The sequence below is a fragment of the Pistacia vera genome, unplaced genomic scaffold, assembly GCF_008641045.1.
Source record: "Pistacia vera cultivar Batoury unplaced genomic scaffold, PisVer_v2 Contig357, whole genome shotgun sequence".
Taxonomy (NCBI): domain Eukaryota; kingdom Viridiplantae; phylum Streptophyta; class Magnoliopsida; order Sapindales; family Anacardiaceae; genus Pistacia; species Pistacia vera.
In genome coordinates this window covers 627,739-655,378 of record NW_022196176.1, presented here as the reverse complement: position 1 = coordinate 655,378, position 27,640 = coordinate 627,739, and the positions used below count along the sequence as shown (strand labels likewise).

Sequence of the window (27,640 nt, the reverse complement as noted above, 5' to 3'; positions counted from 1 at the left end):
TACCTGAAATCACTAAAAAGTCTAATGTCAACTGTATAATCCACGGATTATCAGTAACAAGTCATCCCGTTTCCTTCCAGTAAAGGAGAGCACCACTACGATCAGTTGACTCAGATTTATATTAAGGAGATAGTAGGTTACATGTGTGTGCCCAAGCACATAGTGTTAGATAGAGATTCCAGGTTTGTTTCAGCTTTATAGATGAGTTTAAGAGGAATTGGGTACCCTATTGGCATTCAGCACTGCCTGTCATCCTCAGACATATGGCCAAACAGAGAGAACGAATCAGGTGCTTGGATATGTTTGAGGGGCTGTTGTATGGATTATAAGTATTTGGCATGAGATGTTACCCTTAGTAGAGTTTGCCTACAATAATAGTTATCAGTCTCACATTAAGATGACGCCTTACGAGGCTTTGTATGGTAGACGATGTAGGTCTCCACTACATTGGGATGGTAGGTGAAAAGGATGAGTTGAGTACCGCTCTTTGGGCCAGAGATGACTCAGAAAATGATAGAAGATGTAAGATAATCAGAAACAGAATGAAGAAGCCCAAGATCAACGAAGAGTATGCCGACTTGAAGAGAAAAGGGGTTGAATTTCAAGTGGGTGATAAAGTGTTTCTGAGAGTTTTCCTACAAACAAGTGATGCGCTTTGGTAATAAAGGAAAATTAGCACCGAGATATGTAGGTCCATTGAGGTATTGCAACGAGTGGGAAAGATGGCCTACATATTGGCACTACCACCTAGCATGGACAAGGTACATGATGTTTTCCATGTCCGATGCTATGAAAGTACGTAAGTGATCCCTCCCATATCTTGAGAATGAGGACGTTGACCTAGAGGAGAAACCTTGTGTATGAAGAGCGTCCAGTACAAATTTTGGACTGAAGGATTAAAGAGCTCCGGAATAAGAGCATTCCATTAGTAAAAGCTTTGGAGAAATACAAGGGAGAAGAGGCCACAGGGAGGTAGAGCAAGCATACAAAATCGTTACCTGGAGTGTTTGGTGATTCGGGGACGAAATTCTTTTAAGGGGGGGATAGAATTGTAACCCACTGAGGTACGTAGCTAAGTTATGGTGTATTGTTTGAATGTTTATTGTTTTGCTTTTATTGGGTCAATATAGTTATATTGGTTGGTTGGCCCTTAGTTGAATTTTTGTTAAAGTATTTTGAGAAAAATGTGAGAAAATCCCTTAAACTTTCATTAGGGGTAAAATGATCTTTTTACTCAAAATTAATTGAAATTAGGGGAGTGAAAAGAGATAGAATTCATAGAGAATGCATTAGTAATGAGGGCATTATTGAATTGATTAAGGGATTAGATGGAATTTCTAAGAAAGAGCAAGGCAAAATGGGAAAGTGTGGCTATAAATAAAGTGTTAAGGGTTTGAAACCCTTATTTTCGTTCATTCCACCCTCACACTCCTCCTCCTTTTTTTTATTGTCATGCCCGCGGCCCACAAAGGAGTTCCTCGCGGTGCCCAAACAGGTACGTGACTCACAAAGTACTGTCCCTCCCTTAAGGGATTTCTTTCGCTCCCCATAGCCTGATGGTACTCATGGTGTTCCCATTTGCCTATAGCCCTTGGGCATGGGTTCGAGCCATGGGGAGCGAAAGAAATCCCTTAAGGGGGGGACAGTACTTTGTGAGTCACGTACCAGTGTGGGCACGCGAGAAACTCCTGTGTGGGGCGCCGGCGTGAAAATGAAAAGGCTGGCCTGATGGTACTCAACATGCTCCCCAATTGATTATAGCCCTTTGGTCTTGGGTTCGAGTGTGAGGGAGGCGAAAGAAATCCCTTAAGAGGGGGGGGGGGGGGGGGGACAGTACTTTGTGGTCACGTACCTGTGTGGGCATCGGAGGACAATGTGTGTGGGGCGCGGGCGGGACAGGCTAGGACTACGGTGAAGGGTCAGGCTCTTGGGAGCAAAAACTTAGAGCAAATAGATGGTTTTGAGTAGTGTAGATTGACTATGGGAGATGCCCCCTAATGAGAGAGCAAACCTCTGTTTTTATAGTGAACCCAAGAGGTTGGAATCCTAGTAGGACATGAGTCCTCTTTTTGGGAGATAATCCATATCAATAAGAAATATCATTTCTTGACTTATCAGATTAAGTTTAATAGTTTAAATAAGATTTTGAATCTTAGTAGGACACTAAGTCCTGTTTGGGAGATAATCCCTATCATGAAAGAGATAGATTATTGACCTTATCAGATCAAGTTTGATAGTTTGAGTAAGATTTGGAGTCTTAGTAGAAGAGAAAATAAAATGAGATTCTGATTTCTCATTTATAGACTGTTGCAAGCTAGTGGCCTGAAACCTAGTTTAGCTAACTTATAGGATAACCCCAACTCATAGAGTGGGTACTTCACAAGGTGATTTAAGCTTAGCCCAATCGGATTGGGCTGAGGCCTTGGGCCGTGACATGTTTATTTCTATTGGACCTCGTCAAGCCAAGACGATTTTTGGCCCTAACAATCACAATATGCCAAAAACTCTATCTTGACGAGTTTTCCTTTATAACAATGAACATAACAAAGATAATGCTCCACCATCACGACATCTAGGTTGAAGAGCAACCATGCCGAATTTGTCGCCAAGATTTGAGAACCATTCCATCTACTACAGAAAACTGTTTAACCCTTTAAGGAGTGTAGTTGTCAATTTAAGTGAGAGAAGAAAATAATGTGACGAAAGGTTTTTCTTCATCTGTTTTATGTTAGCTTGATTTGTGTTATTATATATTAAAAATTCCTACAAGTGGTATTAGAGCCAATTAGGCAGAAACACAGAGCACAAAAGCATGCATGGCTCAACGATCAAATCAGGAGTAGATGCATCGTCATATCACACAACATCTGATCATAACCAATTATAGGTAGAGATATTTTCATATCAGATAATTAAATCATAAGCTAGTTAGGCAAAGCATCATCCTCATATTGTTGTTCAGCCGAACCACAAACTCTAACGCTAGTATTGAATATATATAATAACCTACTAGATAAGAAATAAAATGGCCACAATAAATGCAAAAATAAAGAATACCAAGAATTTAATAAGGTTTGGTATTGTTACTTACGTCTTAGAGACACTACGGAAAAACTTCACTATTCTGAAGAATATTACAACATTTGGACAATATCTCACCAACAAATCAATAGAATCTAAAAACACTAAACTATAGGGTAAGAATCATTTCATAGGAGTAGAAGAGAAACTGATTTTTGGATGAATAACAATCGAACTTAGTCTCTTTTATATAGCCCAAAACCCAAAACCCATTTATTCTACGATGTAGGATTGTAAATGATCTCATTCTTATTTCTATTAAGAGTGGGATTGCAAAATTCATATTCCTTATGGATGCTAAATTCCATTCCTTATGAATTGCTATAAGTAGATTTTCGACGCATACATCAAAGTTAGGCAAAAATCTAACGGTTGGAAGTTGACGATTAAAGTTGGTGAGGCGGCGGTCTGGGCCAAAAAGGAAAAGGTTCATTTGACGATATGAGCAGTTAGATGATAGTCTTTAAAAAAAATGGGAGCCACTTTAGATTAAGTCAAATATGGCAGATCTAAGATCACGTAGGTGGTAGATTCTAGGAGGTTCTTAGATGATAAACGGATTCCGAGATTGTGGATGTTTGGTGGCAATGGATCAATTGATAAGAAATTAGGATGCGTGGTGCCAATGGATCAAGCAGAATTGACACAAAAGTTGGGGGGGCGAAGAAACCACATATGGATAATAGTTGTCCACGAGCTTGATTTAAAGGAGGTACTGTTGAAACAAAATGAAGCATATCCATGTATATAGAAATCTTAAGTGTCATAAGTTAACTGATTAGTATCAGCATTCCTAGTTTGAGTAGAGTTAGGAATTTAAAGAAGTGCAGGCATATCTTCTTGACTATGTGTGATATCCGGGATTGTAGCTGTTGTTGTAGATTTAAATCAGCAATTTGCTCTCAAAAACCTAGGATCTCTGAGTTGTTTCCTTGGTTTTGAGGCAAAATGATTCCTATTGGATTAACTCTTACACACAAAGATTATTGCTCAAGCCTAATATGTTCAAGCCAAACCTTGTGACACTCCCAGATTGTCCTCACATGATAATGTCTTCTTTGATCAACCATCTTTTATTGAATACTATAGAAGCCTTACAGTTCTGACCATGCAAGGCCGTTATTCATTTGCTATAAATATGCTTAGTCAGTAGCAAAATGCTTCTAAAAAGCTCACTGACAAACTGTTAAAAGGATCTAAGGCATTTGAAAGGCACAGTGACAAAAAATATTAAGATAAACATACAATATATAAGAGAAAAGTGCTGCTTAAGGATTGAAAGTGATGTGTCCACTAAATTTCAGTAGCTAACTACCTTTGTCCAGATTCATGCAGCTTAGAGACAAGTTTCACTTTTTTGAAGACAAGTATTATTAAGGGGCATGATGATAGTAACAGAGCACCATCAAACTTAAAGTTTAGTTAAGTTTCTATTAGTGCAATTAAAATTGTCTTAGTGCATTGTGGCATGTGAGCAAGTAATTAACGATTGTTTGCCATTACTTACTAGAGTAATTGTTAGTTAAGCTTGTTTTACAAACTATATGCTGAGCTGGTCTCTGTTTTAGAAACAAGTACGTGAAAAAAACATCAATAATTTTTTTTTTTTTTTTTTTTCCAGATTACTCTTTTATTTAACTCAGTTTTTGGGTATTTGAACTGGCTTACTCCTGATTTGTTGATTGGTTAATTATTGATCTGTATCTTTTTATAAAGAATCTTGAATTTTGAATAAATATTGGTATGGACTTGTTCACTAGCATGAGTTGTATGTATAGCCATCTATCGTATGATTGTGCATTTGGGCCCAATCCACGAGATAATCACTCAACGCCACTACCTCAGTTTCTTGGGCCTAATAAGCTTTTCTATATAAAAAAAAAAAAAATAGTGGTATTTTTGGCACTAACGGACACAAGAAGTCTTGTTTTTGAGATAGTTCATTTCTAATTTTTAAAATTATTTTTTTTCTTATGACACCCCGTAAATTTCATAAATTTCGTTCAATTTTTTTTTTTTTAAAATATTGCAAAGGAGTAAACATTTCAATCCGTCACTTATGCTCTATACATCCCACCATAATTATTTCTAAAAACAATTTTAGATAATCAAATTAAAAGTTAAGAAAAATTAGAGCTAAAAAAAATCTTACAAATAATCCCATTAGCATAATAGAGGTAAGTAATAAAAAATATATATTAAATTGAACAAAATAGAGACAACAACGAAACCAATGTAATAGAAAACAAATCACAGACAATAAACAGAGAAAATATATGCGCGATTACCTTAGTTCACCCAAATAGGCTACGTCTAGCTAGTCAATATTATTGCAATACTGTGTCACTTTCCGTTTAAAGAATGAATTTCTATGATTGCTATCACACTCATAACAAGAGAAAAATATGTTTATATACTAGGTTAAAGAGTAAACCTACTTTTACAAGGATTCCTTCGAATGTATCTGCGAACCTATTAATGCTGAAGTAGTCAACAACTCTAACAAAAAATGCTAATACTTTAAGAAAAAAATAACAATGAATTTATATGTAACTACAAACAATCTCATATTTCAAATCCCATTTATTATTCATCTAAAAAAAAAAATATAATATATAATTAGAGTCTATGAGATAATCTGAAGTGTCAAAAGTAGTTGTAAAGATAGGAAATTAAATTAATTTCAATAACTTAATAGAAATAAAAATTTATTATAAAACTTATAAAGAGTGGAGCTTCTTTAGTCCATTAATGGGTGCAATAAATCTATGTGATAGAATTTGAGGTGGGCCTGACTCCACCCCCATAAGGCCTTGTTGAATGGAATGATTACCCTCTTATAAATCAGTAGGCTTGAGTGTGCCTAATAGGTGTGAGACTCCAACACTCTCACGATCAAGCCCAATGTTGGGTCATTCCTATTGTAGAGGTAGTTGTGGCTCTAACTCCTCATCGCTAGTCATGCACTCAGCTCAATTGGGCCTAACTCTGATATATGATAGAATTTAAGTGGGCTTGACTCCTCACCCAATAAGACTTGTTGAATGAGATGATACCTTTATAAATTAGTAGGCTTGAGCGTGCCTAGTCAGTGTGGGACTCCAACACTCCCCCTCACGGTCAAGCCCATATGTTGGGTCATTCCTATTGATGGAGGTAGTTGCTGGTCTAACTCCATATCGCTAGTCATACACTCAGCTCAACTAGGTCTAGCTCTGATATATGATAGAATTTAAGGTGGGCTTGACTCCTCACCCAATAAGACCTTGTTGAGTGAGGATTACCCTCTATTATAAACTAGTAGGCTGAACATGCCTACTTATAAACAGTAAGCTTGATTGTGCTTAATCGGTGTAGGACTCTAAAACATGAAAGAAAAAAAAAAACCTTATTTAAATTACTTTTGCGACCCTCACAATTAGCATTTCGGTTGAATCTTCACTTCGGCTTATGAGCCTAATAAGTGTTAGAAATGTAGATTTATTTAGTGATTTGAAGGTGAAAATGTAAAGAATTTGAGGTTTAGTGCATGATTTTTTAGAGATTCCTTGCATGTTTCGTTACTTCCAAACACTAGTTTTGTTGTATTTCAGGTATTTAGGTGCAAAAAGATAGATTATTCCTGTTGTGTTGGTGTCCGAACATCTGGACCAGTTCGAGTATGGATAAATCAAGGCGAGAAGAAAAAGAGTGAAATCAAGTCGCGCTGCAGTGTGAAAATGAAATCCAGGTGTGCCATAGCGAAGACATTCAGCACGCAACACAAATTGGCAAAATCAAATGGCCACGCAATGCTATTCAATGTGCCGTGGCATGGATGGGTTTTGACGAAGAATAAATCACCTAGAAGCGTGCCGCGGCGCCATTCAACCATATCGTGCGCAAATAGCTAATTTGGCAAAATATTCGCATTTCCAATCCTAATTTGTTTGCCAATATTTACAAAAATGCCATCACGTGTAATTTCTATAAAAAGGCAACTTTAGTTCATAATTTTTGGCAGCTTTTAGCTAAACATTTGTAAACATTTTGGGAACTTTGAGAAGGGGTTTTGGGCTAGAGGGATCAAGTCTTGATCATTTGTTGTGGATTTGTCATCCAAATGGTCATGGGTAAGATCAAGGTTCCTTTCTTTGTGATTATGTGTAACTAATCATTTTCAGTGTATCCCATGTAACCCAATTTGATTACTTTATTTTTTATTCTAATTGATTGTTTAATTGATCCAATATGTCTTAGTTTCATCATATGATTGCTGAATTGATTGATCGTTTATTGTTTGATCAACTTTAATTTTCGGGTAATTAATTGTATGCATTTGGGATTAGGCTATATGCCACTGGCTAATCTCAAAATGTTCTTAGGATGATTGTTATGTTTTTGTGTGACCACCTTCGACAGATGTAAATTGGTTTGTGAACGTTTGGGTACTCTTGTGCTTAATGGGTTTTCGTAATGGACTAGGCTATACGTCACTAGCTAGTTTGATGATGAAAATATTAGGTTATCCGATTGCCCATGATATACTATTTTGGTGAGTATCGACTCTAAGATTTGGATTGAAAAAATGTTGGTTAGGTTAATAACATAGAATATGATGATTACGGTGAAATTGGATACACTAGACCGTTGCCCATTTGTTGATTTTTAATTAGCTTTCATTTTTGTTATATTTGGTAATTTTAGCGTTTTTACTGTTTTTATTGTGATTTTAGATTAATTTAGGTTGCTGGTCCTTTTTATTATTTCTTTTGATTTCATTATCTTAGTTGATTTTTGCACAATATTAAATTAATTAATAGCTCCCAACTTCCTGTGGGATCGACCCTTGCTTTGCACACTAAACTACAGTTGCGATTCGTGCACTGCGAGGATTAGACTTCTTTGTTTTTCAACAAGTTTTTGGCATCATATTAAAGATAGGAATGACAAAGAAATAGTTGAGATTTCTAACATCCCAAATACTTCAAATAGTATTACAAATACAAATTAAAACTTCGACTAATACACAAGTTAAAATGATACTGAAGCCAAAAACACTTATTCATCAGAAGATCAAACATCTATTGGGGTAAAAATCTTATGGCTGCTTCAAAATCGTCTAATTTGATAGTAAGCAATTCACCAGTCTCCACACAATTAGCACTAATCCTAAGATCTAAATTCCTCTAGCGTTATTCAGCATTATATCCACTAAACCTCCATTTATTTTCATACGCTGCAATTATGTTGTCTGTCTCTTATTAGCTTGCAATGACATCTACACTACAGGAAGAATGTAATTTAAACCATGTAACCAGCTATCCTCTGATTGATTGTTCATCTTGATATGGAGACCCTTAAAATGTTAGTGACCTTCTGCAGAAACCTTCATTAGAAGTATTACGCGTTGCATTGGTTCACAGTAGCCAGCAAATATGACTGATATTTCCATTGTCCATAGAATTAGTCGATAAGTTCATCCACAAAAATAATTCCTCCTCCTGCTTCTTTGATCTGTGCACGAAATTTAAGATGTACATACTTTGGTTAAATAAACCATATATATCCAGGGCCGAGACACGGTCCTAATGGAGCTATTTACCCCATTGGGCACAAGTGGCTGTTAAATCCTTGAATATTATATATATATAGAAGGTGATGCCAATCATTTTATTAGTAAATCTTTTCTTTAACCCAACAAAATTAATCATATGAAGTATCTTGCTATATAACGACTTTAATAGAAGCAAATTATTAAAATGTCAATTATAAAAAAAACAGCAAAAAAACTTAGAGCTTAGAGCCTTAGAGATTAGTCCTATCAATTAAAGTTGAGGCAGATGCAGGCAGATGCTTGTGCCAAAAGCTATAAGCAGCAAAACAACTTATTAAAGAATAATCTTGGAAGAAGGAAAGAAATTTGTCTGTATAAAAGAAGAAGAAGAAGAAGAGCTATTTTAGAAAATTAATCATACAAAATCGAAAATATGATTTATTTTTTATGGCTAAGTGTTTTACCTTCTTCCTTGTCTGTGGTCCAGTTTGACCAAATATATTTAGCCACTAAATCTGTCCGTTGAACTTCTTTTACTTTATCACTAGGCAAAATTCCCTCACTATGGAGTAGTCTTCCAAGGATTCGAGCCACCATAGTTTAACTATCGATATGAAAAAATCAATTAATTTAAATTTTTTTAAGTAAACAAAATATATCAAGTGGAATTTAAATTTCATAAGACTATAGGGAGCAATTTCACCTGTTCCAGGATTTCCAGGAAAAGTCATATGAGGAAGTCTTCCAGTGCCAATTGCAGTCCGAGGGCTTTGCGTCTCTTATCCAAAAGCATGCCAATTGCCCATTCCGAAGTTGCATCTTCAGTTCATCCAAGCCCACAATATATGATAACTCTTTTTCGAGAGCATCCATCTTTTCTTTTTCCTTGCTGCATGCTTCCAGTGCCTTTTTCTTCCTTGCGTCTCTTTGATAAGAGTTTAATAGCTCACGCAACTTCCCACTTTCTGGGATTTTTGAGAGGGATGCTGCCAAGTGCATTGGAGTTTCTAACTCCAAAATTTGAGAACAGATAAGTTAAGTTGGAGCTTAAACCTAATTCTTGAAGGAGGTCAAGTACCCAACTTAAATGCCTAGTTTAAATTGAACTTGCCTAAGTTTGAATTAAAATTATTAATAAAAAGAAGAATTTTTTTTTTAAGAATTCGTGTTTAATAGTATAATATTTAAAATAATAATTGGATAGCGTCAAATAACAAGAATTATATTTATGCAAGTTGTTTTATTATTAAAATTTAATACATAAATTATGGATCGTACTAAGTCCTATTCTTAAGACCAAACAATTCAAATAGGACTCTTCTCAGCAGTCTCATACAGTACACAGATTAGTTTTCTCTCGGAAAATTAATAAAATATATATCTCATAAATTTCACATACCATCTTCTGCTTCTAAGTCAACTTTATCGTTCCCCTTCCATCAAGCAGACATTTAACTATTTCTGTTGTTGTTACCAGCAGAAACATGAAGGGGATGTCTCTGGATCTGCACTAAACCAAAATGAAAAAGAATACATAAATAGAACATAAAACACTTGCTGCTCACTCATTTTTTAAAATTAAATTAACTTATTTGCTAAAACTTGTTTTTTTCCCCTTAATTCTTTCCAATACCTTTACTTTCTATTAAGTTCATGTTTATGTAATTTTATGTAATTTTTAAGGATCTAAGACACGTAATGGTTTCATTATCTAACGGCTACTTCCAAGATTAGATGAAATTAGATTAATAGAGGATATCTAATTATGACCATTCAATTAAAATATGCTCTAAAAGTGGGTACAATTTTCATAAAAAAAAAAAAAAATACTAAAATTAATCTTCAATTGCATTTCTTTCATTGAGAAGAGATGGGTTGTCCTGTAGTAGCTTCTGAAACCCAACATTATCCTGGACGAGCACACTCATGATGGTTGTAGGTTTCTCGGACCTGATGACTGTTTATCCGATTATTCCATGTCTCTTATGTAGGAGATTGAAAATAACAAAACACAAACAGAAAGAGAGAGAATGGGCGGTTCAGAATGAAATGAAGTTCGTTCCCCTTTTTATAAGTGTCTCATTTCCCTTCTTTTCTACTTTATTGCGTAATATGTTCAAATTTTCTAAACGTCAGCATTGAATAATGTTCAATGAATCTTCTTCAGTTTCTCCGTCACCACTGAATAACATTTGCACCTCCAATGTCTTTTTCTCTTTATTGACTTGATAGGTCTTTTTCCATGACAAAGAAAGATGAATCCACTAATGTTATTTACTTTTCTTCTTCTTTTGTATTGTAAGGCTCCCTTCCGTGGAAGGTGTGATGAATACTAATTATATCTCCACTATAAATTAAAAAGGAAATAGAATAGGACATGTAGTGCTAAATTACAGTTGCGGAAGTAGGGTCGGATCCCGTGAGGGTAAGTTCACTGGCAATTCACTGTACCTGCACAAAGAGCAAAGCATGGAGCTTACTTGGACATAGTGTTGTGTCTGTCGTAGGCACCCGATACTCAAGTCACTAAGGCTGAATGAGCCAATTTAGTGAAGGTAAGGGAAGGAAGAGTTACTGATGGTCGAGTCAGAGACTAGAACCACAGCATGTAGGATAGCTCTTAGGAGTAGAGGCTGGGTCTTGGTAGGTGATATGAGGCTAAATGCCTAAACAAGGGTGCGACCTCTGTTATATGTAGTTGTTGGGTCTTTGTATCTTGATAGGACTGATCCTTAAGGATAAAGGCTCGTAAATAGGAAGGATACTGATTCACTTGACTCAATGTAATAGGAGTCCTAATCTGCCAAGAACGGAATATTGGGTGAATTAGGATAAAGTAAAACAAGAAGAATGTTACTTACCTTGGTTTAGAAGCTTGGCCTATGTGGGCCGCTGGAGTACCCATTCTAGAAGAAAGCTGGATCTAGAGGTCGCTGTTTGGCCCAAGTCACAAGCTCTGGTGTTGATCAACCGAAATTGGATCACAATGATTGGGCCGATGTAGTGGAACATTCTTGTTTGGGCCTCGTAGATTTTAGACCACCATACGTAGCCTCCCTTCTAAGTTAAAACATCTTTAGCTTGCAGAGTAGATGGTCGGATGGAAGCTACCCGGACAAAGAGGTGGGGTCGGTCGAGTATCCCTATTGGCTGAGGAGACATTTTGTCTTGGAGAAATTGTGAGGAGATTGTGACTATATTCTTGCAAATTTGTGTAATTGAGTCTACTTAGCTGGTCGAGCCAAGTACTAGAGTGTGTGGCATTTTACTAGCAGTTCGTCCACTTGGTCGACTGAGCTGAGCGATTGACTATAGAAAACATCTCTTAAAGCTAAGTTCGTTCAGTCGGCTAAACCGATCTGAATGATGGGAATTAGTTATTCAGCGTGTCAGGCCGAGTGCCTACTCATTCTTTGCTCTAAAGAGGTCTATCTGTTTCTCAGATGGGAGACGAGTCAGTTTGCTTGGTCGAGTCGAGCTTCGTCTAAGTGCGATTGGGTGTTATTAGGAGAGCGAGACATGTCAACGGTAGGGTTACCATGTTTTGAGCGGGAGAACGAGACGTTATGGTTCCTAAGGCAGTCTTATTGTAGAGTAAGTGCCTAGAGCAATCAATTATATAGAATTGACTTCTAAAATAATGTTTATTAATAATAAAAGGCAGTTTTCTTCATATCATGTAAATCAAATTGTGTGTATTGACATATGTCTTTAGGATGGTAGAAACGTGACGAGGGTATCAAGTGTTTTAAATCTTGATGTGAGAACCCTATGATCATATATGGTGGTCATTAGAAATGTCTGTAGCCTAGTATTATTCTGACCAAGGATACATATAATACAATAAGGCTATCATAGTGTTGAACGACCCTATCGAAAGACAGTGACTAATCTCATTGTCAAGGTTGTTGTTGACAACCTGGTGCGATACATGGGTGCTTGCTGTAGATAAGTTCACTGGATAGACCCACATGAGGTTCCATATAGATGGTAACCCTAGTGTCTATAGAATAAATTTTAACAATGGTTGTGCATGTGATCCTTAGACTTGGGATCACCGAAGTGTCTGTACACCGATTGGTGTAGTTTGACACCAGCCTAACATAGTTCTATTCAGAGCTATCAATACAGTAATGATTGGCTGCATTGAGAGGTGTATCAAGACTATGGTGGATCAACAAATGATCATCACTCCCGGGTATGGGTGAAGTTATCTCACTGCGTAATTCAGTGAATGACAATGATACTAAGTTGGGCCATAGGGGATTGAGTTGTTGCTCAGTACAATTTATTATTCCGATCATTGGTCTAGTAACTGAATGCAAAGATATCGAAGATAACTAAGGTTGACACTATTTCTATACCTCAGCCGCGATGAGATAACAGATGATGAAAGGATCGGATTGCACAGTAACCATATGTTGATAGGCAAGTTGTTTCGTTGAATCGAACTATCGAGTGGCCATGATGCCTGCTAGAGGCCAATCTTGGTCTGTGTTTAGTGAGACGATTGATTGTGACAATGCGAGATAATCACTGTCGATATGATGAGGAGCCTTCGAGTACACATAGAAGACAGATTATGATTAATTGTGAGAAAGGGTATTTGTCATTGTGGATGAAAGGGTTTTTCGTCATTTATGATGGAAAATATTTTTGTCTTTTGAATGAAAGACATTTGGTAATTCATAGTGCAATTGAATTACTGAGTCATTGCCTATTTAATTTCATATTGAAATTAAAATTAGTAAGATTATGATTTAATATATTCATATATTTAAATATTATTTAATATTAATATTTGATGATATTAATAAAGATAATATATAAATTAGAAAATCATATTTGAATTTGAATAAGATGCGATGTGGATTATTACCTTCTTGGTAATGAGGATTTACTATCTAGTCATAGAATAAATTTATTCCTAATTAGATCAGGGTTTATTTTTGTTGCATATAAAAGGCAACTTAAAATTAAAATAAAAAAAAGGAGAACACATTAATTAAATCCAAGCCACTCACCTCACTCTCTCTCAGTTTTTCACTTGGTGGAGAAGAGAATTTTTCTTAAAGAAAAATTCTGCATCTTTTTGCTTGTGTGTCTTGCTAGCAGAGACCGCAAGTCGATCGCCATCGTGTCTCATGTGGATGCCGAGAGTTCACTATTATCTTAGAGTGTGAGCGATTGTATCGATTGATGAACCTCCAAACACTTGAAAGAAAACATGCATGAAGAGTGGCAGAATGAAGAATGAAAGCATGAAAGGTCGGATTAAAAAAAAAAAAAAAAAATGTTTTCAAACAAAGCATGGAAAACATTATACCTACTCCTTGCTTTGGGTTGTGAAGACAAGACTCAAAATGATGAGACCTCCACACTTTAACACATCTTGAGAGAGTTAGAGAGTGGCCGCGTGGCTAAGGAGAGAGCTTTTAGTTTGCTTTTTGAGTGAACAAAGTGAATAATGATCTAAAATGCCACCATTTGCATTTATATATACTTGGCCAATTTTGTAATTATTGTTTTTCCACTTTCAAGCCCCAATAAAATCTTATTTAAAAGGGAGCCCAGTATTTATTATGTCACCCTTGAATAATTAATATTATTCAAGGGTCCATGTAAACTAAACTAGTTACATCAACAACCCATTAGTTAACCCTTTTGCCTAATATTAAAAGGTTATTAGTTCATCTCATTTATCTTAACGTTTTAAGATATAATAATTAAATATAATTAATTATTGTGACCATTTTAACCCTTAAAATGTCAAAACAATTTCTATGTAACTATTACCATAGAAATCCGTCATTACCCTGGAAGGTGCTAGCCCTCTTCGGATAATCATTTCTCTCTTCATCCTCTCTAACTTCTCAATATTGGTGTGACCATGTAGGTCCACCGTGGATTAGCCGTGAGGTCGGTTCTAGATGATCCGGAAACTATCCGGAAGCCCAGTGACTATGGTAAATATCCAGTAATGTCCATAATCCTAAACCACGATGAAGAAATACTTCATTGAACCCATTTCAGATCATATGTACCATGCAGGTAAAGTCCCTTCATGTATGTCCTGATCGAGCATGGATTCATGGAACGTCAAAATCCTAAACTCGATCTTCTACAGACAGCGATCAATATGTCCGGAACTCGTATCACAAACTTGCTTGTTATGATATAATAGAATCTAGCCAGAGATTCTGATTTTTGACATTTATTGACGTTCGATCAGGAACTCGAATTCAGATGGAGTCAGCGGTACTCCTAATATTTCCGAGTCAATGGATCCCTTCTTGACCATCGTTCGTTTGCATATGAACAAGCTGATCAAATAGGCTTTATCATACGAAACATGACTAGTCTCGTACTTATACACGTATAAACCATACGCATCTTATTAGATCCGACCACAATGTCTCAGGTCAAAGAACTACAACGTGCTTGATATAACCAAATGATAAATCATTGACTACATGCTTTTCCAAGTGATTTGTCGTTATCGGTCACGTGCGAAAAACAGTTCACCAATCACAATCCATACCAATGCCTCAATGAATAACTATCATCATCATCCGTACTTATATCAACTCATGATATCTTTCGGAAGCATGCAATATAGTTGCCCAAATTATATTGCTTCCGTAGGGAACCCTTTTCAATAATTCATTTACCAATTAAATGAATCATCTGGACTATTCATATACATACTTTATTTAAATGCATGACTGAATAAAGGAAGCAATTACATATGAATTGAAGAACTTTTTCTATTGTTTATGATATATAGACACAAGACAAAATGCTCTAAAACTGACAACATGAATGGTTTCTAGGGCATACACTATATCACTAACAACGTTGGCATGAAATCTGGAAATTTATATCAATATCATTTCATATGTAAAAACGTAAATTGGGCAGAAGGTTCTGGGTTCAATGTTGTGATTGGGATTTTATTTTTGTTTTCCGTTGCGTAAACCCCATCAGTGACTAACACCTATCGTATTCACGTGTAAGATTAGGATTTCTTCTTCTTTAGTGGAAATCAAATAGTCGCAGCCAATTGGTTGCTGCACATGTTGTCATGCAGGTTGGGTGATTAGAAAGAGAAGGAACTCGCTGGCGACTGTTCATCTTCGTCATCACTTCGTTTTCTACTTCTTTCAAAGTTTTCTTTAATCGCCGTCGAAATTTTTTCAAGAGTTTTCAGTGATTGTCATGGTAATTTCTTTTTACTTCACAAAAATGTTCTTTGTTTTTGCTTTTGCTTTCCTTTACTTTAGAGTCAATTTAGGCAAGTTTTAGGATCGTCTTTTTGAGCAGTCCAGCTCAGCTTTTCTTTTTTGGTCTCTTCGGTTCTTTCCGGAGTTCATGGAAGATATGTCTAGATCTCGTTAGGTTCCAAGATTAGGACAAGTTTGGGGTGATTTGGTAAGTTTTTCGAAATTGTGGGAGAAAAAGCTTGAAGGATTTGGATTTAGGAGTGTAGGCGTTGCTGGGAAAATTTTGGAAACTTTGAGTTTGGTTTGTGGGAGAAGGAGGTCGATTATCTCACTGTCACCTTTCGGCATGCCTGAAGTGGTGACCGAGTCGAGTGGAAAGTTTTTTAGGGTAAGGTGCAGTTTCATCCTAGATGAAGTTTATTTAATCATTCGATCGGCCTATCTGACCAGTGTTTCGCAGTAGTGAGGATGGTTTGTTATCTGAGTACGATGTCGAGCTCCGAGTCGAGTGGGAACAGTCAGGGAGAGAAGATGGGGGAGGAGAGTATGAGAACGCCCCCACTGGTGGTGTTACCAGAGGAAGGTAACATGCCCAGGGAATCCCTAAAGGGTTGAGTGTAGCCAGGACCGATCAGCTGCTATTGGTTGAGTGGTGAGAATTCTGATAGGCAATAGAGAGTAGGGAAGATAGCGATAAAGGTCAGGCGTAAGGCCAAAGGTGAGCCTTCTCAAGTGGGACTATGTGGGATGTAAACAACCAACCAGGTGGAGGGATCTTGCCATGGTATCCCCTAGAGCTTACCCAGATGATGAATGGAGGATAAGGACCATGTACCATACCCTGACTTAGTCGAGATACGTTTGCCTAGAGATCACAAACGGGTCGACTAGGACGTTCCAGGATGGGTCGCTATGTATGATATCTACTTCTATGATAGGCTTAGGTTGCCGATTCCTCGCTTGGTTTAGGAGGTATTGAACCATTATGATAGCCCTGACTAGATCATACCAAATGGTTGGAGGTTACTGATAGCGTTAGAGCTTCTCTGCACTATGCACCAAGTAGGGTTCAGCCGCATGAGTTCCTCTATTCTTACTAGTTAAAGAGCATGACACTGACAAGGTAGATACTCAGTCACACTAGACATGACCGAATCCACTGGTGACGTTCCTGGGATAGAGCGATAAGAACTGGAAGGGAAGTTCTTTTTTTTTTTTTTTTTTTTTTTTTTTTTGATAAGTAAGTAATCATATTAAAAAAACAGAACAATATACAAGGCCTAATAAAGGCGACCAGCTATTTTGGGACATGCCCCGAAAATAGGAAACAAAAGAAACAACCTACAATAGCCATCCGTCTAGGGGTTTATCTAAAACCACAAAGGGAGTAACACCAAGAAGAAGGTAAAGAGACAACCAAAAATCCCACCTACCATAGGACACCTCCCTAGGTTAGGATCATTAAAAGAAAACACGAAATCAAACTCTTTACCCAGAGAACAAAACAACCAAGCAAAAACCCTTCGGTAACCCTCGTAATCAACTTCAAACGGTGTTGACAACTTGAGGAACGTCTTTGAAAATAGATCTAGGGAGGCCCCAATCATTTGCCAACTTCTTATTGCCGTAGGATGCTGTGACATTCCTAAGGTCCATAGCTTTATCTCTCACAACACTTGATAGCATCAATTATGGTGAAAGAATCCTTATGGTCACCCCTAAAACTTTGCGAATTCGTTCCCTCCAAATCCAATAAACCGTAGCCCTTAAACAAAGCCTACCCAAAGTGAATTTTAGACTCTTACTTCCATATCCTTGCCAAATAGGGGATGTAATATGCCAGGGTCTAACCACATAACCAAGGTCAACAAGACTAGGATCTTGCTCTAAATAGACTTAGAAAAAGGGCATGCAAAAAATAAGTAGTCAAAAGATTCCATGGATGAGTTACAAAAGCAACAATGAGCATTAGTAGTAGCCCCATACTTCATCAACCTATCCTTTGTAGGTGAATCTCTCCTTTAGCCATCCATAAGACATAGAGTATTTGATAGCCTTTGAGAACCAACCAAGTCACACCACTCAAATTTTGCTTTCCTTCCTCTAATTGCTCCCCAAGCCGATTTGGTAGAGAAATCCCGAAGGTGAGGGTATCCAACAATCTTGTCATCAACATTAGAAGAAGTGAAATTCACAGAATTCCTCATGTTAATAAGAGCCCAAGAATTGGCAGTTGGCCACTTCCAGTTACATCCATCAATCATAGAATCACTTTAGCATCCTTAGCAATCCCCACATCATAAATATACTTTCCCCATAGGTACAAACAAGGGGGCCGTTTGGGTGCCAGTTATCAAACCAAAGAGAGGTGGTGTACCATTGCCAATGTTATATTTGATATTCTTTCTAGACCTTTCCCTATTTTTGAGGATATGTCTCCATGAGCATGTACAATTTTGGGGAATGCATATGTCCCAAATGCTTCTATTTCTCAAAAGATAAATTCGGACCCAAGAGACCCATAAAGTATGGTTTATGTGATTGCACTGGTTCCAAATATGTCTTAAAGAAGCTGCGAGGTCCATTCCTTAGATTTCATAAACCCAAGCCCACCTCATTTTTGGGTACACATACCTCCTCCCAAGCTATTCTAGCTGTGTCTATTCATATCAACTCGGACCAAAGAAAAGCTCTCAAACCGCATCAATTTCCTATGAATTTTGGAAGGAAGGGTAAAGAGGGACGACCAATAAATTTGCACACTCCAAAGAATGGATTTAATCAAAATAATCCTCCCCGCACAGGATAGAAACCTACTTCTCCCAGAGGCAACCCGAGCCAAGATTTTATCCAAGAGAGGGTCGACAATCTCCAAAAGTAAGCTTAGAGGTAATAATGGGTACACCTAAGTATTTGATGGGAAAACTACCCTCGACAAACCTATCAAACTTAAGAGCTCCATCTTTCATTGTCACTCACACCAGAAAGGAAGATATTGCTTTATCAGGATTTGCACTCAATCCTGACCAACTTTCAAAAGTAATTAAAGCATCTTAAGGAGAGACAAAGAAGTACTTCGCTTTACAAACACGCATGGATCATCCGCGAAACAAAGATGAGTCAGCCCCATTTTCTTGCATCTCCAATGAAAACTAAAGTTCGGATTAGCTGCCACTCTATTCAAGAGCCGAGAGAGAACCTCCATATAAATAACAAAAAAGTAAGGGGATAAGGGATCCCCTTGTCTCAGCCCTCTAGAGCTCCCAAAGAAACCCACCAACTCCCCATTGATAACCACCGAGAACCTAGGAGTAGTGATGCATTTGGATATCCAATTGACAAGAACACTAGGGAAACCAAAATTCTTTAGGACTTGTAAGAGAAACTCCAAATTAACTGAGTCATAAGCCTTCATTAAATCAACTTTCAAGGCACACCTTTTTTCCTTGGCCGTAGCTCGATTATAGTTGTGCACCAACTCTTGGCATAAGAGGATATTCTCTCCTATTCTCCTATCACCAACAAAGGCTGCTTGTGCCGGGTCAATGAAGAGAGGTAAAGCACTCTTAATTCTATTTGCAATGATCTTGGTGATACATTTATAAATTATGTTGCAGCAAGAAATGGGCCGATAGTCCTTACACAAAGAAGCATTATCACACTTGGGAATAAGAGCAATTGAAGTACAATTTACCTCCCTGAGAAGCTTGCCCTCTTGGAAGAAGTCTTTAAAAGCCATAATCACATCTTTTCCCACCATATCCCAAGCTTTCTTGAAGAAATAGGCACCAAAACCATCTGGTCCAGGAGCTTTGTTGTTTCCCAACGAAAACAGCGTGTTCTTGATTTCCTCATCCGTCACTTCGGCAATCATCCCATTAGCCATATCACTAGTGATGCAAGGTTCAATAATTTCCTCTAAACCCCAGAAGTCTCTCACACCCATCGGCTCTTCAAAAACTCTTTTAAAGTGGCTGACAATTTCCTCCTTAATGCTTAAAGCGTCTTCAATAACCATGCCGTTATCACAATTAAGCTTGGTGATTCTATTTCTATTCTTTCTGCCGTTCACACACTTGAAGAAATAGCTTGTGTTCTGGTCATCCTCTCTAAGCCATTGCACTCTAGATTTTTGCCTAGCTAAAGATTCCTCAGCTCGACTTAAAGAATTGAAATTAAAAGCTTTGGCTTTTTCCTCAAGAATAAGGTTCTCTTTAAGAGGATTAGAAGCAAGAGCATGCTGGACCCTTAGAAGGTTTTCTCTAGCTTCAGTAACTCTTGCCGAGATATTCCCAAGCTCCCTCTTGTTAAACACTTTTAATGCTGCTTTGACTCTCTTCAGTTTAGTAACCAATTGATACATAGGGGTACCTCTAACTTCTTCTTCCCAAGCCTTACTAACAATGCTAATGAAACTTTCATGGTGAGCCCAAAAGTTGAAGAACCAAAATGGGATTTTCCTAAATGAAGACATAACCCCACATTCAACAATACAAGGAGAATGATCCGAGATGCTTGAGGGAAGGAAATTGGCTATGGAATTACCAAACACATTGCCCCACTTTTCATTCACAAGAGCTCGATCAATCTTAGTGGTAATCCTATGTTCCCCTTCTCTCATATTACTCCATGTGAAAAAGTTACCCATAAACCGAAGGTCCTCAAGCCTAGTCTCATTATACATATTATTCAAGTCCGAAACGTAATTTCTCCACCTGTAAGAACCCCCTATTTTCTCATGCCCAAATCTCATTGCATTAAAATCACCCATAATCACCCATGGTATTTCCTCAAAATCTTGAGCTTTACCCATTAAGTCTTTCCATAATTCTTTCCTTTCCAGCGGACCATTAGAGCCATAGACAAAAGAGCAAACAAAAGAGTAATTAGACTCCAAAATAACAACCTTACCATGGATGGCTTGATTCTAGATTGTATGATTTCAAACCTCACCAAACTAGGATTCCAAGCAACCCAAATTCTACCATTAGGGCAGTTCACTTAGTTATGGATTACATCCCATCCCCCAAAAGTCAAGGACTTAGTAACCTCAAAATTTGGTTCACGAACTCTAGTTTCCAAAATACCACAAATTGCAATTTTATTGGAAGAGATTAGATGTCTAACCTCTTTTTGTTTCAAAGGGGAATTAAGACCCCTTACATTCCACGAAGCAAGCTTAATCATGGGACGGCTGGGCATTAGGAACTTCTCTCGCCTTCTTGGCTAATCTCCTCCTTTGGCTTTTAGAAAGACTTATGTTCCCTTCCGTAAGACCTTTCTTTTCATCTACTCAAATCAAATTTTTGAACCTCACAATAGCCGGTGAAATAGACCCCATTTCACATTCCTCATGGTTTTCCACCAAGGGATCCCTATGTGGGGTTACTTCTCCTTTGTTGTCACCAGCACTCAAAGCATTCAACCTTTTGCTTACTTCCAATCTCCTCTCTTCTATGTTAGGAACACTCACCCCATATTCATTCCCCTTAACACACTTATCCCTATCATCACACGCACCTCGATTATAAACCCTATTAAGATTAGCCCCGCTAAGGGCATTTACCCCACTCATTTCATCCTTATCTTTCCCAAACCTATCTTCAACATTTTCACTACCCTCTTCGCCACCAAGCTCCCTATTGAAGGGTGAACTTGTTCTTCTTCGTGAAGGGTGATGTAGTCTTTGGAGAGAGAAGGCAGGGTGCCATACCCTTTACATGGAAGTTGACTAGTTAGTAACTTTTACTTGTCTTTTGTTTTGAGTACTGAGCCTTATGTTATAGTAGGTGCCCTAGAGCCAATCCAATTTTGTAAATTGATTCTTTGTAATCATGTTTTATTATCAATAAAAGCATTTGTCTATATCATGTGATCTGATTATATTCATATGAGAAAATGATATATGTTTTTAGGATGGTAGAACCGTGACAGGGTATCGAGTGTTTGAAATCTCGATAGTGAAAACCTTATGAGCACATATCTTGACCCAGTGCACAGATAATACTGTAAGGCTATCATAGTGTTAGACGATCTATCAAAAGGCAGTGACATATCTCACTTGTCATGGTTGTTTGGTGACAACCTGATACAACACATAGGTGCTTGCTGGAGGCAAGTTCACCGGATCGACCCACCGGGGAATTCCACATAGATGGTTACCCTAGTATCTGTGGAGCAAATCCTCCAACGAATGGTGGTGCATGTGATCCTTAGACTTTAGATCACCGAAGTGCCTTGTGCACCGATTAGGGCAGTTTGACACTAGCCCAATGTAGTTCTATTCAGGACTATCAGAACAGTGGTGGTTGACTACATTAAAAAGTGTATCGAGACTATGGTGGATTGATAGAGGATTCATCACTCTCGGGAATGTAAGAAATTATCTCACTAAGTAATTCGATAGATGGCAACGACATTAAATCTATGGCCACAGCAGGATTTAGTTGTAGCTCAATCCAATATATTCTAGTCGTTGGTCCAATAACCGAATATCGAGATATCAAGGGTATCCGAGGTTGACACTACTTCTATGCCTCGGCCTTGATGAGATAATAGATGATGAAAGGATTTGATTGCATGGTAACCATATCATTGATAGGTAGCAATTTTGCTGAATTCGAATCTATCGGGTGGCCATGATGCCTGGCTAGAGGCCAATCTTGGTATGTGTCTAGTGGGATGATTAACTGATTTTCAATCGCGATATGATTCACTACCGATATGACGAGGAACTTTCGGGTCGCATACATAGAAGACGAATTAAGAATAAAATTAGTAAAAATGGTATTTTCGTCATTTATGATGAAAGGGCATTTTCATCTTTTAAGATGAAAGGCATTTTGGTAATCTCACAGTTGAATGAAATAATATATTGCAACAATTAAAAGAAACCATAGCCTCATCTCTATCTCTCAAAACGTGAGCCTCCATTGGAGAGAAGAATTTTTCTCTCAAAGAAAAATTCTACAGTTTTTATTCTTTTAGTTGCGTGAATTATCTAGCCTAATAATTCCTCAACGACATTTGTCCCATCTTCATGTGGATACCGAGAGTTCATTCCTAACTTGGAGTGGGAGCGAATCACATCAATCGGAAAAGCCTATAAATGTTGGTATGACATTTAACTTGACTTAAATATTTTTCTTGTATTAAAATGATGTAGATCCATAATTGGATCATTGGTTTTATGGCTTTTGTGATAAAAAAAATTTTATATTTCCGCTTTGTAAACGATCCAAAACCAACACCTTATCTTTCATTCTTCTATAGATTCGAGACACAACAGGGCTAGGCGGAGTGGAGACAGCTTGGATGTGCCAACCCGGGAATTGTTTGCCATACCGTTGAAGTAGAGAGATTGGAGAGTGCTCTTACAAGACGCAAACCTTAGGGTGAGTCATCTTTGGAGTGGGTCACTACAATACAGAGAGATACACCTTTCCATTTGTTGAGGCAGACGTGAATGTTCTGTTGACATGCTACTGCAATCACATCTACTTCATTCATTTCTTCATCCTTTAACTCCTAGAAAGTTTGCTCTTGCAGAGAGAATGATGAAGATTATTAACATCGACATCCCGAACGCGAGCGAGGTGATCGCCCAACATTGAGCTAAGAGAAAGAGAGAGTTAGCGGCCAGGCTAAGTGAAAATATCCAAGTGGAATGAACCGAGTCAATCCTACCAGCTACGCCACCTAGTGTTGGAGTAGGGTCGTCGAAGAGCGTCCAGATTGACGAGGACACTGAGAAGATGACTGTCACGCTTCTGATAATTCCTTCTATTTACTCTGATGCAACCAGGATAGGGAAGTTAGGCAACTCTTTCTTACTACAGGAGAGTCGGTTGGATCAAATGGGAATGAGTGCGGCTGTCGAATGGGTTGTGTCTTGATAGTTTCAGGTAAATTCTATCTTTGAATGCTTTGTTCCATAAGGAACTGCTTCTAACTATTCAATTTTGTGCAGGCTCTGACAAGGAGTTTATATCTAAAAAAGGTCATGGTTGCCCAAGACGCGAAGATCCAACTTGACCAAGTCCAACACAGGCCTTCGTACTTGGGAGGCTTCAGCCTTGAAATTATCGAAGGAGAGTACTGCCAAGCTATGCCAGGTTGAACTGGAGTTGGCAGAGCTGATGAAAATGCTGGCAAAGAAGGAAAAAGCGATGGCCGAAAGGGATGAGGCTCTTACTAAAAATGAGAAAGAGTTGGTTGCCCTTAGAAAGCGATGCCAATCAATTGCCACTGACGCCATGATCAAGGCCCACGTTGAACTAATGAGAGAGTACAAAGTAGGCAACACTTCCCATTGGAATCTTGATGAGGATATTGAATTGTGGGAAGAGATTGAAGTAGAGTCGATTGGTGATGGCAGTGGAACAAACAAAGTGTTAGAGTAGGTGCCCTAGAGCCAATCTATTATTGTAAAATTGACTCTGTGATAAATATTTATTTATCAATAAAAGGCATATTTTTCTATATCGTGTAAATCATAGTTATATGTAATGATATATGTCATTAGGATGGTAGAATCGTGACAAAGATATCAAGTGTTTCAAATCTTGATAGTGAGAACCTTATGATCATATATGGTGGCCATTCTAGAAATATCCATAGCCCTAGTATTATTCTGACCAACGAAACAGATAATACGGTAAGGCTATCATAGTGTTGAATGACCCTATCGAAAGGTAGTGACTGATCTCACTTGTCAAGGTTGTTTGCCGACAACCTAGTACAACGCATTGGTGCTTGCTAGAGGCAAGTTCACTAGACAGACCCACCTGAGGATTCCATATGGATGGTAACCCTAGAATATATGGAATAAATCCTCTAACGGATGGTGGTGCATGTGATCCTTAGACTTGAGATCACTAGAGCGCCTTGTGTACCAATTGGTGTAGTTTGACACTAGCCCAATATAGTTCTATTCAGAGTTATCAATATGGTAGTGACTGGCTGCATTGAGAAGTGTATCGAGACTATGGTAGATCAACAAAGGATTCATCACTCCTGGGTATGGGAGAAGTTATCTTATTGGATAATTCAGTAAATGACAATGACACTAAATTTATGGCCACAGTGGGATTGAGTTGTTGCTCAATCCAATTTATTATTCCGATCATTGGTTCATTAACTAAATACAAACATGTCAAGGATATCTGAGGTTGACACTATTTCTGTACCTCAGCCTCGATGAGATAACAGATGATGAAAGGATTTGATTGCATGATAACCATACCATTAACAGGCTATGATTTTACTAAATTCGAATCTATCGGGTGGCTATGATGCCTTGCTAGGGGCTAATCTTGGTCTATGTGTAGTGAGACGATTAATTGGTGTTAATCGCGATACTGCATACTACCGATATGATAAGGAGCCTACAGGTCACACACTTAGAAGATAATTTAAGAATCAATTTGTGAGATCAATTTGTGAGAAGAGTATTTTCATCTTTCAAGACGAAAAGGTATTTTGGTAATCTCACAGTGCAATTAAATTTGCTAAAGTTATTGCCTGTATTTAATTTTAATATTAAAATTAAATTAGTGAGATTATATTTAAATATATCTATGTATATATTTAAATGAATTATTATTATTAATTAAATGTTAATATATTATTATATATTAATTGATTTTAATTATACAGTAAAACCTCTCTATAGTCATAATGGTGGGACTGACTAATTTTATTATTATAAGGAGGTTATAACTTAATAGAGGTGTAGTTACAAAAATTTATTATTTCAGAATTCATGTTTTAGTAGTACAATATTAGGATTTCGATTCATGTTTTAATAGTATTAGGGTTTTAATCTAGCGCTTTAATTGCCTCCTTTTGAAACGGATAGAAGATCATAGCTTAGAACCAACAAAAATAAGAATCGTTGATGGAATTGTAAATGCAATTGCTGTATGGTCTATTGATGTGAAGCCACAAACAATTGCCAATTATTTTAAGCATTGCAAAATTAAGACCCCCGATATCAGTAAATTGCAAATTACAAATGAAGTGGATGAGGAGGATCAAAGAATCATTGTAGAATTGAGTGATCAGAATTCGGCAACTTCAATATACTAATTGAATGGATATTAATGTCTTCCTCAATCATCCAAATGAGCAACAAGTCATGTATGCTTTAAATGAAGAAGAAATCATTGCTACAATTAGACAAGAAGAGAAAGGAAATAATAATGAGCAACAAGTCATGTATGTATTTTTGTACAGAAATACAAAAAGTTGTGTCAAGAAGCTCTAAACATGCTTGAGAAGATAGAAATGTTTTGGCTTCAATAAAAAAATGTCAATGCTAGCGGGTAATGTACCCACAAATTAAAAGATGTGGTAACAACTCTAAAGAATAAATCATTGTCCTAAACAACTTTAGATAAATATTTTTATTTCATCTTAGACAGATAATTATTACTATGTGGAGGCAACTTTCCTTAAGACGGGAATTAAAAAAATTATAACTTATTACAATATGGAGTTTATTCTTATTATAACTATCCCAAATTAGGAATAATTTTTTTTAGGACTATGTAGAGTTTATTCCTATATAGAATATCACTGTAGAGAGGTTTTACTGTAATAATAATTAAGAATTAAAATACCATAAGGGTGTGTTTGGTTGCAAGGGTGAGTTAGGGTTGGTGCCCATGGCTATTCCTTATTGGAATAGGGTTTTAATTGTTGCACTATATAAGTGCAACTTAAAACAAAAATATTCATTGATTCAATAATTGAAACCCTAGCCACCCTTTTACTCTCTCTCTCTCTCTCTCTCTCTCTCACGCCCCACTCATTGATTGAAGAGAAAAAAATTCTTTCTCTTCTTGATCATTAAAACATTGATTCTTGAAGCCTTTAGTTGTTCTAGCAAAATAATCAAGGGTTCTGCGGTTGTCTTCATGTGCATTTACATGAATATGATCCTACTTTGGATCGATTAGCGAAGAATCACATGAATAGTATCGATGAACAGTATCTGATGAATAGTGTTATGAACAGTGTTCGTGAGCATAATCAGAGATATTTGGAGGAGCCTCTAAATGTGTGTAAGCATTCTGAATCCTTGTATGGATTTATTATATTGTTGTAATGCAAATTTTATAAACACTATAATCTGTACCCAGATTTGGGATTAAGCATATGATTAGTTTTTTATTTATTTTGAAATTGTATTTTTCCACTGCGTAAACCCAATCACATGCTAACAGAAAGTTCAAGTTGAGATCGAGCTCAAGGATGCAATGGACGACTTTGCTAGAGACTTGGAAGGGTTGCTTACTAAGTCAATTGAGACTCTTCCTTGGGATGATTTGGTGATTGGGGCTTTGACGAGCAAAGGGAAGGAGGTCGAGCCAACCATAGGGCATCCGACTCAGGAGATAACCCAAAGCATGCTGCTCCTTGAATGTATTTTTTTTTTTTTTTTTTAGTTTGTACTTTGGGTGTTGAACTCCCATGACTATGTATTTGGATCAGCCCCTACGGGGACCTTAATAAAATTTGATATTTTGCTAATTGATGTAGTCTTGTCAAGCTTCTACGTTTTTGTTTATAGCCACCTGGGTGTCGTCGGCATGACCAACTGACTACATATTGATGCAATTAATACTTGTTCTAAGTAGTAACTGACTGATTTAGTCGCTCTGGCTGAATGACTTTGCATTGTCCAATTGACAATTTCTAAGTGTTGAGATGGATTTTGAGTAGCTGGAACCTGTATCACATGTGAACTGAGTTGGTGTGACTGACTTTGTGTTGAAAAGTTCAAGGGCTATATGGC

At 37.3% G+C, this 27,640-nt stretch overlaps 1 pseudogene; it reads right to left on the bottom strand.

Annotated features, from left to right (window-relative positions):
• Positions 1-8,120: 8,120 nt before the first annotated feature.
• Positions 8,121-9,616, bottom strand: LOC116139660 (annotated as a pseudogene).
• Positions 9,617-27,640: the final 18,024 nt, after the last annotated feature.